The 18,348-nt window shown below is 45.1% G+C and overlaps 1 pseudogene; it reads left to right on the top strand.

Moving 5' to 3' along the window:
- Positions 1-296: 296 nt before the first annotated feature.
- The window catches only part of LOC143410770 (chromodomain-helicase-DNA-binding protein 1-like), a 51,287-nt pseudogene continuing 33,235 nt past the window's right edge, over positions 297-18,348 (top strand).

Genomic DNA, 18,348 nt, shown 5'->3' with positions numbered 1-18,348 from the left:
GCAGCACCTAGGAGGTATGGGGGTAAATGCAGTGACTTTGAGGTTATGATAATATTTGTGCTAGTGGTAAACTACATCACGGGATCACCCAGAACTGAGGCTGGTCACCCTGAAGCTAACCCAGTGGGCAATCTACCTACTCTCATAGCGTCCTTGAAATGCCCTTGGCGGCAGCAACATTTGGAGGCTTTCGCTTACAGCTAACAGGGAACAGCTCAGGGGGCTTCAGAGTCTCGCCCAACTTACTGCTAGAGTCAACAGAATTGAGCTGACTCCTGAGAGCAGAGTAGCCACCCATGGCTCCAGCCAAGAATTCCAACACTGACCTGGATGCGGACTTCCAGCAGTTCGCAATAGACGCCCTCAGCGGGCGTCCCCTGGCGGCTGCGCGGCGCTCCCACAGCCCTGAGCGGCGCTCCCAGGGTCCTCCGCGGCTCACAGGAAAGGCTGCGCACGCATGGCGTGGGGGGCGGAGCCTCTCGCAGCCAGATGGAGGGTAGCGTGCCGGGTTTCGTCGTAGCCTTCCAGGCGAAGGGCATACCCGAGGCGGTGAGGACGTGGGTGCAGGAGCTGACAGGCAGTGCGGCCTGACAGGTAAGTGGGCTGCAGGAGAAGGGCCGCCCAGATGCGCCACCTCGTGCACACCAGCTTTCCGCGAGCCGGGGCTTCCCCTCCGCCGGTAGTGGGTGGGCGCTCCTGCGGTGGGCGCAGCTCGGCGCGGGGTACTTCCGGGTAGCCGGGCGGTGGGCAAGGAAACTTGCCCGGTGGGGCGCGAAGCTCGGGTCCAGGCGGTCCGGCTGTGCGGGTGGCGCTGCGGTTGGACTGGGAAGACGCACCGCCCCCTTGACTCTGGGAGCCTGCGCGCGCCGCAGGTGGCTGGCCGACGGTTGGTCCTTCCCGCGGCGTTCGGGCCCGCTCTGAGCGGTCAGTCGGGTCCTGTACTGCCCTCGGGGAGCAGCCGCAGCGACCTTCGCCGGCCTCCCATTCCCCATTCCTCGCCATCAGTTGGTGGAGCAGGCGAGGGCACGGCAGGACGGGCGGGGGGGGGGGGGCGGGGCGCCCGAGGTTCCCACCCGGAGTGCGGCCCTTCTCCGTGGAGAGCGCTCGGCCCGCTCCTGCCTCTAGGGCTCCGTGGCTCTCGGAAACGAGGCGCAGTGGGCACGGCAGGACGGGCGGGGGGGGGCGTGGCGCCCGAGGTTCCCGCCCGGAGTGCGGCGCTTCTCCGTGGAGAGCGCTCGGCCCGCTCCTGCCTCTAGGGCTCCGTGGCTCTCGGGAAACGAGGCGCAGTGGGCACGGCAGGACGGGCGGGGGGGGGGGGGGCGTGGCGCCCGAGGTTCCCACCCGGAGTGCGGCGCTTCTCCGTGGAGAGCGCTCGGCCCGCTCCTGCCTCTAGGGCTCCGTGGCTCTCGGGAAACGAGGCGCAGTGGGCACGGCAGGACGGGCGGGGGGAGGGGGGGCGGGGGGGGGCGTGGCGCCCGAGGTTCCCGCCTGGAGTGCGGCGCTTCTCCGTGGAGAGCGCTCGGCCCGCTCCTGCCTCTAGGGCTCCGTGGCTCTCGGGAAACGAGGCGCAGTGGGCACGGCAGGACGGGCGGGGGGGGGGGGGGCGTGGCGCCCGAGGTTCCCTCCCGGAGTGCGGCGCTTCTCCGTGGAGAGCGCTCGGCCCGCTCCTGCCTCTAGGGCTCCGTGGCTCTCGGGAAACGAGGCGCAGTGGGCACGGCAGGACGGGCGGGGGGGGGGGGGGGGGGGGGCGTGGCGCCCGAGGTTCCCACCCGGAGTGCGGCGCTTTTCCGTGGAGAGCACTCGGCCCGCTCCTGCCTCTAGGGCTCCGTGGCTCTCGGGAAACGAGGCGCAGTGGGCACGGCAGGACGGGCGGGGGGAGGGGGGGGCGGGGGGGGGGGCGTGGCGCCCGAGGTTCCCGCCCGGAGTGCGGCGCTTCTCCGTGGAGAGCGCTCGGCCCGCTCCTGCCTCTAGGGCTCCGTGGCTCTCGGGAAACGAGGCGCAGTGGGCACGGCAGGACGGGCGGGGGGAGGGGGGGGCGGGGGGGGCGTGGCGCCCGAGGTTCCCGCCCGGAGTGTGGCGCTTCTCCGTGGAGAGCGCTCGGCCCGCTCCTGCCTCTAGGGCTCCGTGGCTCTCGGGAAACGAGGCGCAGTGGGCACGGCAGGACGGGCGGGGGGGGGGGGGCGTGGCGCCCGAGGTTCCCTCCCGGAGTGCGGCGCTTCTCCGTGGAGAGCGCTCGGCCGCTCCTGCCTCTAGGGCTCCGTGGCTCTCGGGAAAGGAGGCGCAGTGGGCACGGCAGGACGGGCGGGGGGAGGGGGGGGCGGGGGGGGCGTGGCGCCCGAGGTTCCCGCCCGGAGTGCGGCGCTTCTCCGTGGAGAGCGCTCGGCCCGCTCCTGCCTCTAGGGCTCCGTGGCTCTCGGGAAACGAGGCGCAGTGGGCACGGCAGGACGGGCGGGGGGAGGGGGGGGCGGGGGGGGCGTGGCGCCCGAGGTTCCCGCCCGGAGTGCGGCGCTTCTCCGTGGAGAGCGCTCGGCCCGCTCCTGCCTCTAGGGCTCCGTGGCTCTCGGGAAACGAGGCGCAGTGGGCACGGCAGGACGGGCGGGGGGGGGGGGGGGGGGCGTGGCGCCCGAGGTTCCCACCCGGAGTGCGGCGCTTCTCCGTGGAGAGCACTCGGCCCGCTCCTGCCTCTAGGGCTCCGTGGCTCTCGGGAAACGAGGCGCAGTGGGCATGGCAGGACGGGCGGGGGGAGGGGGGGGCGGGGGGGGGGGTGGCGGGGCGCCCGAGGTTCCCGCCCGGAGTGCGGCGCTTCTCCGTGGAGAGCGCTCGGCCCGCTCCTGCCTCTAGGTCTCCGTGGCTCTCGGGAAACGAGGCGCAGTGGGCACGGCAGGACGGGCAGGGCGGGGCGGGGGGGGGCGGGGCGCCCGAGGTTCCCGCCCGGAGTGTGGCGCTTCTCCATGGAGAGCGCTCGGCCCGCTCCTGCCTCTAGGGCTCCGTGGCTCTCGGGAAACGAGGCGGAGTGGGCACGGCAGGACGAGGGGGGGGGGCGGGGCGCCCGAGGTTCCCGCCCGGAGTGCGGCGCTTCTCCGTGGAGAGCGCTCGGCCTGCTCCTGCCTCTAGGGCTCCGTGGCTCTCGGGAAACGAGGCGCAGTGCCGCTTCCCTCAGAGTGGAGGACGGGTGGAGAGGGGCCTGTGGGCAGGCTGGTCTGCCGCAGTGACGGGGGATGCGGAGGTGGGTGAGGAGGTGGGTGAGGAGGGTGGGCGGAGGCGGGGGTCGCAGGGAGCCTTGGGGGGAGTAGTCGGGCGTCCACCACCAGGCGGTGTGGGAAGACGGGGAACGGTAGCGCGGGGGGGGGGGGGGGGGGGGGCGGCGACTGGCCCTCCTGTTCGTTAAAGTAGGTGGATATGTAGGGAAACTGTGGGTGGGTCAAGAATCTTCTTTTCCTGATTCCAGCAGCAGTGTGTGTTCTTTGTGAAACATTTGGGGAAATAGCATACGCTTTTCGTCGGTTCCTGGATTCCTGGTCCTGGAGGTGATATCACCTGAATGAGCCAGTTCTGATAGTTATCCAGCAGTTGTACCAGGAAGCTAAACCAGGGGCTGCTTTTCCAGCCCTTCCAACAAAAAATTTTATGGTGAGCTGATTCCCTATATTAAATCCTTTTCTTTCTGACTTCTTTTTGGATGATTTTTTTTCCTTTTGCAGTCATCTTCTAAGTATTAAATACTGTTATCTTTGTATAGTTTCATATCATTTTAATTAAACATGTTATTTTAAACTAATTATAGATTCACCTGCAGTTTTAAAAAAAAGAGATCCCATGGAACCTTCCTCAGTTTCCCCAATGATAATATCTTGCAAAGCTTCTGTAGAATATCATAGCCCAGATATTGACTGGAGTTTTAGACAGAGGCCTGACTCTGGAGAGCCAACAGATCATTTAGAACAAGAGGAAGGTTCAAACTGCAAGGCATCCTGATCTCACAAGAGGAGAAGGTTAATCATGGCAGGGTCTTTTGGGCGGGGGTACCTGGACTGCCTCATGATAGTCACCTCCTCCTGATCGCATCTGGTGAAGGGTCTATTTTCTAAAGGTGTGAGTGATTAGATTGGGTAATTCAGGATAACTCAGTATGGTCTCCCCATCTCCAGACCCTCAACCTTAGTCATGGCTGTGGACTCCTTTTTGCCAAGTAAGGTAACATTCACTGATTCTGAGGTCTGTGCATGAACTCTTTGAGGGTCACTCTTTATCCACCACTTCAACCTTTTACTTTTTAAAATATATATCTTTATTTTTACTTATTATTTATGAGGATATAGATATAATTATAAATATATATAATGTAAATATTGATAGTCTCTTGCCATCCTTGTTCAGTTTTAAACACCCTTTATGTAGCAGCGTCTCCATTCTTAACCCTGCTTCTCTGTTGGTGCACAGTGTAGTCCTGTTTTCATTTTGTCCTTTAGCAGGGGCAGTCCACAGCCCAGTTGTACTAGGTTGTGGGGAGGCCAAAGAAGGTGCTGGAGACAGCATGGGAGACATGGTTTATCGGGGAAAGCTTCTAACAGATCAATGACGGCTCCAGGAAGAGTTCCGTGGCAACAGACTGAACAGATAGCACCTGTGTCCCTGAAGGTGCTTCTCCAAGCAGTACCTCTCTTGCTCCTGGTGTTTTGCCTGGTGGCTCTGGCCAAACAAGTGACATGTATCTTTTCCACAGAGCCCTCAGTTCTCTGCCCAGCCCCATTCAGGGAGGAGGCTTACATGTTAGACTGAGGAAGCAGTGACGTCAACTTTAGTTTGTGTGTATGACCAGCATACATGCAAGAAAGTAGCTTTTTACAGATAACACTAACTTGCCCTAGTGCCCAGTGTGCAGAGAGAAGCCAGTGTCCTCCAAGATGATATTTATCTGGACTTTCCAGCCTAGGCTTGATCTCATTGGTCCCTTAATTTTGCTAGGTTTTTATAAACAGAAAGGGAGCATTCAGGATCATGGTGTTTTACTGTCCCCCTTTTCTTTAAGGGACAATATAGCAGGAATGGCAGATTTAGATGAGTGCCATTAAGCAAGCATATGAACAGTCCATGTGTTGTTTGTCGCATCACTTCCAGGAATACTTATTTCCAGGAAAGGACAGTGGCTTGAGACTGGGTATTACAGAACAGATCCCAGGCTGAGTTTCTCATCGATCAAGAAGATTATATAACAGTGACAGGCTATTTCAGGGCTTTGAATGGTAACCCAAGTCTGCCCAAAAAGAAATTTGGAAATCCGCTAATGTTTGTATACATGGAACGTCCCAATAAAAGATATAGCCAATAAAGTTTGACATTAAGGGAATGTAAGCCATGTTCTTCATTCAAAGCCTTAGAGCTTAGCCCACATATGTGCTGAAATGTTTGCTCTCTGGTTTTGCTATATTTTTTATTTCTAGGAATTTATTTACGCCCTTATCAACTGGAGGGAGTCAACTGGCTAGCCCAGCGATTCCACTGTCAAAATGGCTGCATCCTGGGAGATGAGATGGGCCTTGGTAAGAATTGCCAGGTATGTTACTGTGGAAGAAGCACTGTTTACCTACACTGAAACACCTCCCCACAACTCATTTCCATCTTTTTTTTTGGGGGGGTACCCCAGATTGAACTCAGGTGTACTTAAAAACTTTACCATACATCCAGCCCTTTTTTGTATTTTATTTGAAGACAGTGTCTCACTTAGTTGCTTAGTGCCTCCCTAAATTGCTGAGGTTGGCTTTGAACTCATGATCCTCCTGCCTTAGCCTCCGGAGCCAATGGGATTATAGGCATGTGCCACCACACCTGGCTTAATACCATCTTTAAGTGCTGTTATATATGTGTGTGTGTGAGGGTGTATGTGTGTGTGTATGTATGTATATACTAGAATGTGAAATGCTTAACTTTTAAGAGATCACAACCTTGGGATTGATTTTTTTAGTTGTGGGGGTAGTTATTAACTATGTCATTACCTTTATATGAGCATTGACATGTGTCTGTAAGAAAAGTTACTTGAGTTACAAGTGCAGTTATTGGGCCCAGGTTTAGGGTTTTTCTCTGTGTAAAGCATGTATACTTGCCCAAGGACTAAATTGACTGTGCTCCTTAGTAACACTATATGAAGTTAACTGTATTGCTTCTAATATTACTCTCTCTTTCTCAGTGGGGGTGGGTTGGGGTCAGGCTGCTGCCCATTTTTCTACAGTGATAGAGAAATATGGAGGAAGTACCGTATGTTTTCCAAAATAAAACTTAGACTCTCTGACCTTAAAAGGGGAGAATCAGATGTGGCCCCCTCGGGCATTGATCTAGTGATCAATGGTGGAGTGTTGAAATTGATGCTTCTGCCAGGATAATAAGAAATACTGCCCTGGGTTGACACATGGCCTTGGATTAATGGAAAATTCAGTCATAACACCTCTTGGGTTAATCACTTACTTATCTGAAGGATATAAAAGATATCCGGGTACAATCGTGATATATGTCAGAGGCAGCTTGATCAGAAATCAGGAAGATAAAAATTTTTCAATCCCAGGAAAGTTTCACCAGTGGTCACTGGAGAGAATGAGCAAGGGTCTCATAATCTTTTTAGAAGTTCAACTGTCCCGTCCGACTCTAACCATATATATGTGTGTGTGTGTATATATATATATATATATATATATATATATATATATATATATATATATATATATATATAAACTTTAAGCTGGAGCAGCGGTGCACATAGGCTACTCTGATCATATGTTGAAGCGTCCTTTACTTAGGTAGATGTACCTCATCAATCTTGGCATTATTCAGAAACAATGCGACCACTTATATAAGGTCCCCTGAGATTCATCACTTCTCTCTCTTGGGCAAACAAATATGTTTCTGGTATATTCCTGTACAAGAACTATGAAACTAAAAATCAGTTTCCTGGAGGTATCCTCCCTATAATCTCCTTTGTCTCAGTCATTGAAATTGTCCTACTGACTTCACAGAGAGCCAGCAAATTCCACTTGTCCTTTGCCTTTCCACCTCTACTTTAAATTCTCTAAAAATGTACCAACTCCAAGTCTGTTTTGGTAAAAGTATGTTTAGAAATTTTGCATCTACATTATGAAGGATATTGTTTTGTGATATTCTTTTTTATACTAATTTTGTCTGGTTTTAGTATTTGGGTAAAGCTGGCCTCATAGAATATATTGAAAAGTGTTCCTCTTCAATTTTCAGCAAGAGCTTATGTAAAATTGTTCTCATTTCCATTTTAGATGTTTGATAAAATTCACTAGTGACTCTGAATTTATTTGGTAGACACTTCTGATTTGTGGTAGTAAAGACAAACTTTCTCTAAATTGCATCCCCAGCGAGCATTCAACAGAATGGTTTTAATCCAGTTAAGCCACTTATTAGAGGGATGCTCTGGGCACACTTTGGGCTGGGATAGTTAAATGAGAAAATCATTTCCTTTTTAAGATTAATATGATTGTGTCAAAAACAATGAACTGCCACTCTGTCATCACAGCATTCTAACCACAGCCATAAGCAGCAAGGTATGTTTTACATCATTGACGTTACAGTGCACATCTAGCCCATATGATTTCTATTCATTAATGTAACATTGGCACTATAGTTTTGCATTTTATTATATTCAAAATCATTCAACTGGCCGCATAGTATGCCATCGAGAATTTATAATTTGCTTAACGTCCTATTGATGAGGAATCATGAATTCCCCCTTTTTTGGGTTACTTAAATTAATTTTGATGTGAACACTTTTGAGCCTATAGTTTTCTCAGGATTTTGAATTTGATCCTTAGGGCATATTTTTCCTCAGAAATAGCACAGTATTTGGGGATGCAAGCTCTTCACGTGTTTTTGTTTGTTGAGAGCAACTTTAGAGACATAAGTGTACTCAAACATGTCCCGAAGTATGCACATTTGGCTTTGCAAAGTTTCATTTCATACTCATACTTCTTGTGAGAATGAATTATTGTCTGTTTTGTGCATTTGAATGCGTGTTGTAGATATATGCATGTACATCTATGGCATATGGATCCCGCTATACAGTATGATTATAATGCACCCATTATGAAAGACCAAAGGTTGTATCTGTTTTGTTCACATATAACTTGAGCTTAGAACTTGAGCCAGTAGAAGGCACCCTCTAAATGATTATAGAAGGAGGGAGAAAGTTGGGGAGGAAGCAAAGCACTCTCATCAGAACAGCCGAGCCAAGGGCCAAGGCCGTGATGTGCATGTACTCTTTGCTGTCAGATCTTAGCACTTCTGGCTTTATATTTTCAAAGTACTACTGCTGTTTTCCAACAGGTGTATTGGTTTCATTGATTTCTGTTCTTTCCTGACGTTTTTCCTTTTGGTTCAGTTACATAAATATTGAGCCTCATTGCTCGTTAACTCCTAAGGTAATTGAACACCATCAATTTCCTTAGCAAAGTCACTCAGCTTACCTGATGTCGTTCTAAGAACTTCTAAGAACGTGCTAGTTTCCTAATATGAGGAAGATTGTACGGAATTTCTTTATAAAGCAAATCTTGTATAACAGTTTGTGTTCTCTGCCTATGGTTGTAGGAACTTTATGGTTGTGTCTCCTGGAAAGGTGATCAAAACTGCCTGCTTTGTTTCAGAGGATTGCTCTCCTCATTTACTTGACGGGAAGGTTAAATGATGAAGGACCATTTCTGATTCTCAGTCCTCTGTCTGTTTTGAACAACTGGAAAGAAGAAATGGAAAGGTACAGAGTAGATGTAGCTGAACTTGTATTGTTTATGTGAAGATATTTTTCTAGATGATGGATAAAAGATCATGAAGCAAAATCTTGTCATATTCAATGATTTTATTCCAGAAAGGTTGAACTGAAACAGTGTAGGCAAGACACAAGGTCTGATGGGGGAGGATCCAGTGGGTGTTACTGTTACCCTTCTACAATTTAAAGGCTAGTACTTATTCTCAGTAAATTTTGCTGATGTAAAGGAGAAACTGTCCTTCTCATAGTAACATAGGAAGTAACTAAAGTGAGAAACATTATTGCATTTTTAGTTAGCATGAGACCCTCTTAGACCTGATCCTTCTCCCTGCTTAACACAGACCTTACCCTGAGGTCTAACCATTATTCTAGGTACGGTTCTGTGACCAGCACCTAATGAATGGCGTCTGCACACTGCAGTCCGGCCATGACATGCACACACCATCTCATAGTTGTGGCATTTTGGTCATCTGCTTCTTTTCTTGGATTTAGATTTGCTCCAGGTCTTTCTTGTGTAACATATGCAGGGGACAAGGAGGAAAGAGCCCATCTTCAGCAAGACCTAAAACAGAAGTCACGTTTTCATGTGCTGCTGACCACCTGTGAGGTATTCATTCGTTTCTCCTAACCTGGGTTCTTAGAAGTTGTAGAACCCACTGAATTATATTGACTTTTTTTTGAGAGCACACATTTTTCTAGGAGGACATCCACCTTCATCACATTGTCAAAGAGGGACTGTGACCAAACGAAGTGCAGAATCACTGTGCTTCAAGGTAGCTAGACATATTTCCCTCTCTACTTGTGGATTAAGGGGAAAGCTTCCCAGAAATTGGCACTTTAGCTGCCTCTTTGTTGATGAACAGGAGGAGGCAGGCAGCAGGGCAGAGGGTTTCATGTACAGAGGCATCATGTCTGATAACCGGGGGATAGGAATGCAGGATGCCTAGTTTCAGTCTTGTTTTAAATCCTTATCTGAGTAAGACTGGGCAACTGTAAGGCCTTCTACTTAACCATAACTTCTGTCTGTTTGTGTGATAGTGCTACTTAGAAATTGTGCTTAGTTTTTAACTTAGTAAACAAGTTAAAGGCTTAGATCCTCTGGTTTAAGAGAGTTAACAAGAAATAAGAAACTAGATTATTAATAATCAGAATTTATCAATACCAGTCTTTATTTTTTTAATTCTAACTTTTTTTCTTTTGTTACCAAGGATTGAACCTAAGGGTACTTAACCACTGAACCAATCCTCAGCCTTTTTTATTTTTGAAGACAGAGTCTCAGTAAGTTGCTGAGGCTGGCTTTGCGCCTGCCGCCTTCCTGCCTGAGTCTCCAGAAGCTGCTGGGATTCAGGTGTGGGCCACCATGCCCAGCAATACCAGTCTTTTTAATGTGTCTTCCTTAATTTTTCAGATTTGCTTGAAAGATGCACCATTCCTAAAATCGTGAGTATACTGTACCCTGTCAGAAACTGTGCTGAATTTGTGGAAGTCTTGTCTTGTCTTACACTTTTTGATACTTGGCCTCTTTCCTGATATGTCTGGTCTGTCGTCTTTGGGTCCTGTTGATGTATAGGCAGGCATGGTGGGAATTCTGTGATCTAACCTCTACTCATTAGCTATGTGTTATTGGGTTGGTTTCTTAATTTCCATCAACTTCAGTGTCCTCATCTGTAAACTGGGGGTAGTTACCTTTCTTACTTTGGATGACTATTGTGACAACTGAGATTAGATCTACATGGTTGGTGTTTAGCAGATTACTAGAGATTTTTATTACTAGCAGATTTTTATTGTTGTTTTTTGGTTTTATTTTGGTACTGGGGATTGAACCCAGGAGTACTCTACCACTGAGCAACATCTCCAGTCCTTTTTATTTATTAATTTTTTAAATTTTGAGACAGGGTCTTTCTAAGTTGCCAAGGAATGCCTTGAATTTGTGATCCTCCCGCCTCAGCTCCCAGAGTCTCCAGGATCACAGGTGGGGCACTGCATCCAGCCTGGACACTGGATTCTTTACACTGTAACTGCACAGACACCTGTGAGGACTGCTGCTTGAGATCTTACTGTAGAATAGGAGCCTTTTCCTGGCAATTACCAGGTAGCAGTCAGTGCTATAGAACTGACTATTTGGAAAAGAAGTTTGAAGTATACTTGTAATTTGTCCATTTAACTATGTCTTGGTACTGGGGATTGAACTCAGGTCATTTACCACTGAGCTGCATGCCCAGCCCTTTTCATTGTTTATTTTGAGATAGTCTCACCAGGTCGTTGGGATGGAACTCAAATTTGCAATCCTCCAGCTTTCCAAGTAGTTGTCATTGTAGGTGTGCCCCATCGTGCCCTGTGTGCATCTTTCATACTCAGAAGGTTTTGTTCTTAAAGGGCCTTACCAATATTTTAAATACTTTTTCCTCATCCAGATTGTTGTAAATGAGTTTCTGTTTTACTCTTATTTTGAAGACTGGGCCCAAGATTTTATGATTCCATCCAGTATTTTTTTTTACTTAATTTACATTTAAATGAGCATATGATGTGTTCCCTCTTTTTCTTTCTTTTTACTTTATTATTTTTATGTCGTGTCACGTTATTTCATGTCATTTCATTTTATGGTTCTGGGCATTAAGCTGAGGGCCTCCCAACTGCTCTACCACTCAGTCCTTACCCCAGCTCTTTTTGTCTTCTTAATATCCAACTTGTCTTGTTTTAAAGTCTCTCCATGGAAAGGGAGTTACTGGTAATAACCAGGAAAGTAAATCATAGAGCTGCCCCATGGTCTGTACAGTAGAGGGATGAGGAGTACAAAGATATTCATGAAACACGGTACTATCTGGCTGGTCTCAGAAGGTAATAAGATTGGGACATAAATGTTCTTGGGTACTTTATGTAAATTGTCCCATTTTGGTTTCATGAAAATCCTAGTAGGCAGGGATTATTATTCGAATTTTACAAAAAAGGATATTAAGAGATTAAGAATCCAAGTAAGGCAGAGCAGACATTCAAACCCAGCACTTGGTGCTTTGGGCCTCTTTTTTTATGTTTATTTTTTTTTAGTTGTAGTTGGACACAATACCTTTATTTTATTTATTTAGTTTTATGTAGTGTTGAGGATCAAACCCAGGGCCTCGCACATGCTAGGCGAGTGCTCTACTGATGAGCCACAGCCCCAGTCCCTGGACCGTGTTTTTAAGAGAAGCTTCTCTAAGTATGTAGAAGCACTGAAATGTCACCTTATTCAGCAGAAACACATTTTTATATTTCAGTCTGGTCTGAATGCATTTCTGGGTGGATTTAAGAGCCTTAGTAATAAAGGGACATTTATAATATTGACTCATAGCAAGAATCCCAACAACATAGTTGTTTCTTTTAGTATGTTTGTTAATGTTATATTTCTCCATTGCTATATTTTACATTCTGAAAATAGGCAATGTGATAAAATCTGCACCCAAGAGGTTTATGAAGGCCATTTTTAAGTTGTATGTTATCACCATGAAATATTGAAATCTTTTGGACAACAGGCAGTAGGCTTGTGAAATCTTGGATCGAGATGATCAGGAGTTCCCTTGTTGGACTCTCCATTCTTGTGTTGGAATTCCCTCTACTTTCGTTTCTGGGAAACAGTCTTTAATTTCCTTTGATGAGTGATTCCATCCACTTTCACTCATTGAACCAAAATCCACTTCACTTAGTCTTTTGCGTTAAATAAGCATTTTTAGATGTTTGTGTATATACATATCTGTGTCTAGTCCTTCCAAAGGAATCAGACCTAGTCTGTTTTGAGTGGAACTATATTATGGACGCTCACCACCTATGTCATAACCACCGTCCAACCTCGTGGGAACCCTGTCTCCTTATAATCCTAAATATATTCCCTGCTTATTCTGCCCAGTGCTCTCCTTGCACTTCCTGCCCTCTCTTTGGATCCCCAGTTCAGTCTTCTCCTACTCCACTCTCATTAGCTGAGTGTCTGTCTCTGGCTCTCTTCCTCTCAATTTTCTCTGTAGCCTAAGGAGGAAGGCTTCCTTTGTTGTTGTTTTTCTGCAAATATTTATTGAATATTTATTGATCCAGATGAGGCCATAGGGATAGAGAAGATTAAGACATTGACCTTGACTTTCAGGGGTGTGTAGTCTTGTAGCAAATGCAGACAAACAGAAACAAAGGCAAAGGGTGGCATGTACTCACCAGTAGGTAGAGTGCCAGTGTGCTTATTAACCTGCCCACCGCCTATACTGTGAGCCTCTGTGATCATATTTCCCACATTTAATTCCTTCCATCAAAAATTCCTCTTACACTGCTTGTGGGATACAAGAACTGTGCAAACTTATTTATTAAATGATTTAAATAAGAGGGAAAAATGATAGATGCTTAAAAAAGAGTTGAGTAAAAGTGAGGAAGAAGATGATATTATTAACATCTAGTACTTACTGAGATTCACTGCTATAGTTTGGATCCTATATATCTCCCAAAGGCTCATATGTTAAAGTCTTGGTCCCCAGCATGAAACTGGTGAAAGTGTGTGGAACCTTTGAAAGGTGAGCCCTCATGGGATGTCTTCTGGTCATTCATTGAGGGTGTGTCCTTGGAATGGGTAGCAGGGATCCAGCCTCTTCTCTTCTTTGCTCTCTATGTCCCAGCCTTGAGATAGCTGGCTTCCTCTGCCATGCCCTTCTGCCATGATGTGCTTAACAGCAAGGGGGCCAGCTGATGGTGGACTGACCCTCCAAATTTGTGAGCCAGAGTAAAACTTTTCTCTTTATAAACTCATTATCTCAGCTACTTGTCACAGTAGCAGAAAGCTGACCAACACATTCATTATGGGTTAATAATCTTTCTTTATATTAGTTTTTTTATTTATATATGACAGCAGAATGCATTGCAATTTATATAACATATATAGAGCATGTTTTTTTTCATATCTCTGGTTGTTTACACAGTATATTCACACCATTCATGTCTTCATATGTGTACTTTGGATAATAGTGTTCATCACATTCTATCATCATTTCTAACCCCATGCCCCCTCCCTTCCCCTCCCATCCCTCTGCCCTATCTGGAGTTCGTCTATTCCTCCAATGCTCTCCCTCCCTACCCCACTAAGAATCAGCCTCCTTATATCAAAGAAAACATTCAGCATTTGGATTTTTGGGATTGGCTAACTTCACTTAGCATTATTCTCCAGCTCCATCCATTTATCTGCAAATGCCATGATTTTATTCTCTTTTATTGCTGAGTAATATTTCATTGTGTATGTTTCCCATATTTTTTAATCCATTCATCTACTGAAGGGCATCTAGGTTGGCTCCACAGTTTAACTATTGTGAATTGTGCTGCTATAAACATTGATGTGGCTGTGTTCCTGTAGTATGCTGTTTTTAAGTCCTTTGAGTATAGACTGAGGTGTGGGATAGCTGGGTCGGATGGTAGTTCCATTCCCAGCTTTCCAAGGAATCTCCATACTGCTTTCCATATTGGCTACACCAATTGCAGTCCCACCAGCAGTGTCCCTTTTCCCCCACATCCTCGCCAGCACTTATTGTTGTTTGTATCCATAATAGCTGCCATTCTGATTGGAGTGAGATGAAATCTTAGAGTACTTATGGTTTTTATGTCTCTAATTGCTAGCGATGATGAACATTTTTTTCATATATTTGTTGACTGATTGTATATCATCTTCTGAGAAGTGTCTGTTCAGTTCCTTGGCCTATTTATTGATTGGGTTGGTTATCTATTTATTTATTTTAGTGTTTAGCTTTTTGAGTTCTTTATATACCCTAAGGATTAGTGCTCTGTCTAATATGTGAGGGGTAAAGATTTGCTCCCAAGATGTACACTCTCACAAATTGTTTCTTTTGCTGAGAAGAAACTTTTTAGTTTGAATCTGCCCCATTTATTGATTCTTGATTTTAATTCTGGCACCAAAGGAGTCTTATTAAGGAAGTTAGGGCCTACTTTTTCTTCTATTAGATCAGGGTCTCTGGTTTTATTCCCAGGTCCTTGATCCATTTTGACTCGAGTTTTGTGCACGGTGAGAGATAGGGGTTTATTTCATTTTGCACGTGGATTTTCAGTTTTACCAGCACCATTTGTTGAAGAGTTTATCTTTTCTCCAGTGTGTGTTTTTGGCACCTTTGTCTAATATCAGATAATTGCAATTTTGTGGCTTAGTCTCTGTGCCCTCTATTCTGGTCTACCAGTCTGTTTTGGTGCCAATACCATGTTGTTTTTGTTACTATTGCTCTGTAGTATAGTTTAAGGTCTGGTATAGTGATTCCCCCTGCTTCACTCTTCCTGCTAAGGATTGCTTTAGCTATTCTGGGTCTCTTATCTTAGCAGATGAATTTCATGATTGCTTTTTTGTTTCTATGAGGAATGCCATTGGGATTTTGATTGGAATTGCATTAAATCTGTATACTGATTTTGGTAGTATGGTCATTTTGATAAAATATTAATTCTGCCTATCCTAGAGTGAGGTAGATCTTTCCATCTTCTAAGGCTTTCTTTGATTTCTTTCTTTAGGGTTCTATAATTTTCTTTATACAGATCTTTTACCTCTTTCCTTAAGTGGATTCCCAAGTTTTTTTGTGTGTGTTCTGGGGTTTTTGTTTTGTTTTGCTTTTGTTTTATTTTTGTTGTTCAGGTTTTGAGGTTATTGTGAATGAGATAGTTTTTCTCATTTCTTTCCAGAGGCTTTGTCACTGATATACAGAAATGCTTTTGACTTATGGGTGTTGATTTTGTATCCTGCTACATTCATTTATTTACTAGTTCTGGAAGTTTTTTGGTGGAACTTTTAGGGTCTTCTAGGTGTTGAATCGTATCATCATCAAATAATGCCAATTTGAGTTGTTTTTCTATATGTATCCCTTTTGTTTTTTTTTCGTCTAATTGCTCTGGCCAGTGTTTCATGTACTGTGTTAAATAGAAGTGGTAAAAGGGGGCATCCCTGTCTTGTTCCAGCTTTTAGAGGGAATGCCTTCAATTTTTCTTCATTTAGAATGATGTTGGCCTGGGGCTTAGCGTAGAGAGCCTTTATGATTTTGAGATATGTTCCTGTTATCTTTAGTTTTTCTAGTGTTTTGAACATGAAGGAGTGCTGTATTTTGTCATATGCTTTTTCTGCACCTATTGAGATGATCATATGATTCTTATCTTTAAGTCTATTGATGTGATGACTTACATTTATTGATTTCTGTTATGTTGAACCAACCTTGCATCCCTGGGATGAATCCCACTTGATCATGGTGCACAATCTTTTTGATGTTTTTGTATTCCATTTGCCAGAATTTTATGAGAATTTTTGTATCTTGTTCATTAGAGATACTCGTCTGAAGTTTTCTTTTTTTGATATGTCTTTGCCTGGTTTTGGAATCAGGGTGATATTGGCCTCATAAAATGAGTTTGGAAGTGCTCCCTCTTTTTCTGTTTCCTGAAATAAATTAAGAGTATTGGTATTAGTTCTTCTTTAAAGGTCTTGTAGAACTTGGCTGTGTATCTATCCAGTCCTTGGCTTTTCTTGGTTGGTAGACTTCTGATAGTATCTTCTATTTCGTCATTTGAAATTTTTTTTTTTTAAAGAGAGAGGGAGAGAATTTTAATATTTATTTTTCAGTTCTCGGCAGACACAACATCTTTGTTTGTATATGGTGCTGAGGATCGAACCCGGGCCACATGCAAGCCAGGCGAGCGCGATACCACTTGAGCCACATCTCCAGCCCATCATGATTTGAAATTGATCTGTTTAAATTGTGTATTTCATCCTGACTTAATTTAGGCAAATCATATGACTCTAGAAATTTGTCGATGCCTTTGAGGTTTTCTATTTTATTGGAGTACAAGTTTTCAACATCATTTCTGATTATCTTCCTGTATGTCTGTAGTGTCTGTCGTGGTATTGGAAAGAAGGCTTCCTTTTTGTAGGCCAGCCTTTACACAGACGTTTGTTTTAATTTGTCAAGTATTGTCCTTCCTTACCCACTTTTTTGTTTGACACACTTAGTTTTACAAGTGCAAAAATAATGCAGTGGGATTCCATAATGTTTACCAATAAAATTAAAAACTTAAAAGTCTTAAAACGCCCACTTTATCTTTTGCATGATTTTCCCATTTTTAAAAGGATATTCAATATTTATACCTTTTTCATTATTGTATTTTGCAGCTACTATTTATCATTTTATCACCTATTATTAGATAGTTTATTTTCATTTTTTGCTATTTTAAGTTAATGCATCTAGAATATCATCCAATCTTTTTCCATATTTTGGATTTTTTAACAGCTTTCCACCAGTAGCATCTGTTAAAAATATGATTCTAGGACTGAAACTTCTTGAGAAATTGCTCTCATGACATATTATACTATAAACATGCTGTGGCAGCAGCCTCCAGTGACCTCCACATTAACAAGTCCAGTGGCTACATCATCGTGGACATCTCCGTGATCCTGTTCACCACTCTCCCATTTTAAAGTCCTACTCCTTTAGCTGTGACATCACTGTCTCTTGATTTTTCTTATGGGTTTGAATATCTGCTCTGCCCTTATGATCTTGACCTAGTTACCTAGCCTTTCAGAGTTTTAGTGTCCTTGTTGGCACAATTATGGTTACTTGTCTTATTCTTTGGATTAAATTGCACATAAAGCCACAAGCGCAATGTCTGGTACATAGTACAATATGATAAATGTATCCTTTCATTTCTGTCTCTGGCTCCTTACTTTCTGCATAGATCTTTCTCATCTGAGGGGAAAACAAAGCACATGGTAGTAACCTTTCAAGATAGGAAGGTCACGATGCCAGGTATGCTTCTAACAGAGTGGGCTGTTAGTCTTTCTAACACGTCATAATTGTATAGTAAGATGTGGTTGTGAAATATGTTTGAGCTACACGAAACTGAAAGTTTGTATTTTCTCTCATAGCTTCTCCTGGAGTTTTCTTGTTGTGGATGAAGCCCACATATTGAAAAGCCAAAGCTCTCTGCTGCATAAGACACTCTCAGAGGTAAACTCAAAGGATAGTCTTCGTTTTTACACACACCCCTTCCTTTTTTAATAGACTTTATTTTTTAGAGTAAGTTAGGTTTACAACAAAATTGAATAGAAGGTACAGAGAGTTCCCATATATCCCCTGCCCCTTTACAAGCCTAGCTTCCCCCATTCTCAGCCTCTCCCTGAAGAGAGATGTTAAAACTAATGAACCTACGTTGGCAGCTCAGTGTCACCAGAGTCCGTAATGCTGGATTCACTCGCTGTTGCGTGTCCTGTGAGTTGGAACAACAGGCGATGGCATGTTTCCACCCTATAGTATAATGCAGAGCGGGTTTCCTGGCTCAGAAATCCTATACCCATCTGTCCACCATTCCTTCTCCCCTCTAACTCCCCTTTAAAACCACTTAGACTAGTCTATACAGAGCCAACTAAATGGAAACATTATGATTATTATTATTCGTTCTAATTTGTAATATATGACAGCAGAATGCATTACAATTCACATTACCCATATAGAGCACAATTGTTCCTATCTCTGGTTGTACACAAAGTAGAGTCACACCATTCGTGTCTTCATACAAGTACTTCGGATAATGATGTCCATCTC

Source organism: Callospermophilus lateralis, chromosome 11, assembly GCF_048772815.1.
Source record: "Callospermophilus lateralis isolate mCalLat2 chromosome 11, mCalLat2.hap1, whole genome shotgun sequence".
In the NCBI taxonomy this organism is placed as follows: Eukaryota; Metazoa; Chordata; class Mammalia; order Rodentia; family Sciuridae; genus Callospermophilus; species Callospermophilus lateralis.
Note: the sequence above shows the minus strand (reverse complement) of the source record. Positions and strands in the feature narration are given on the sequence as shown.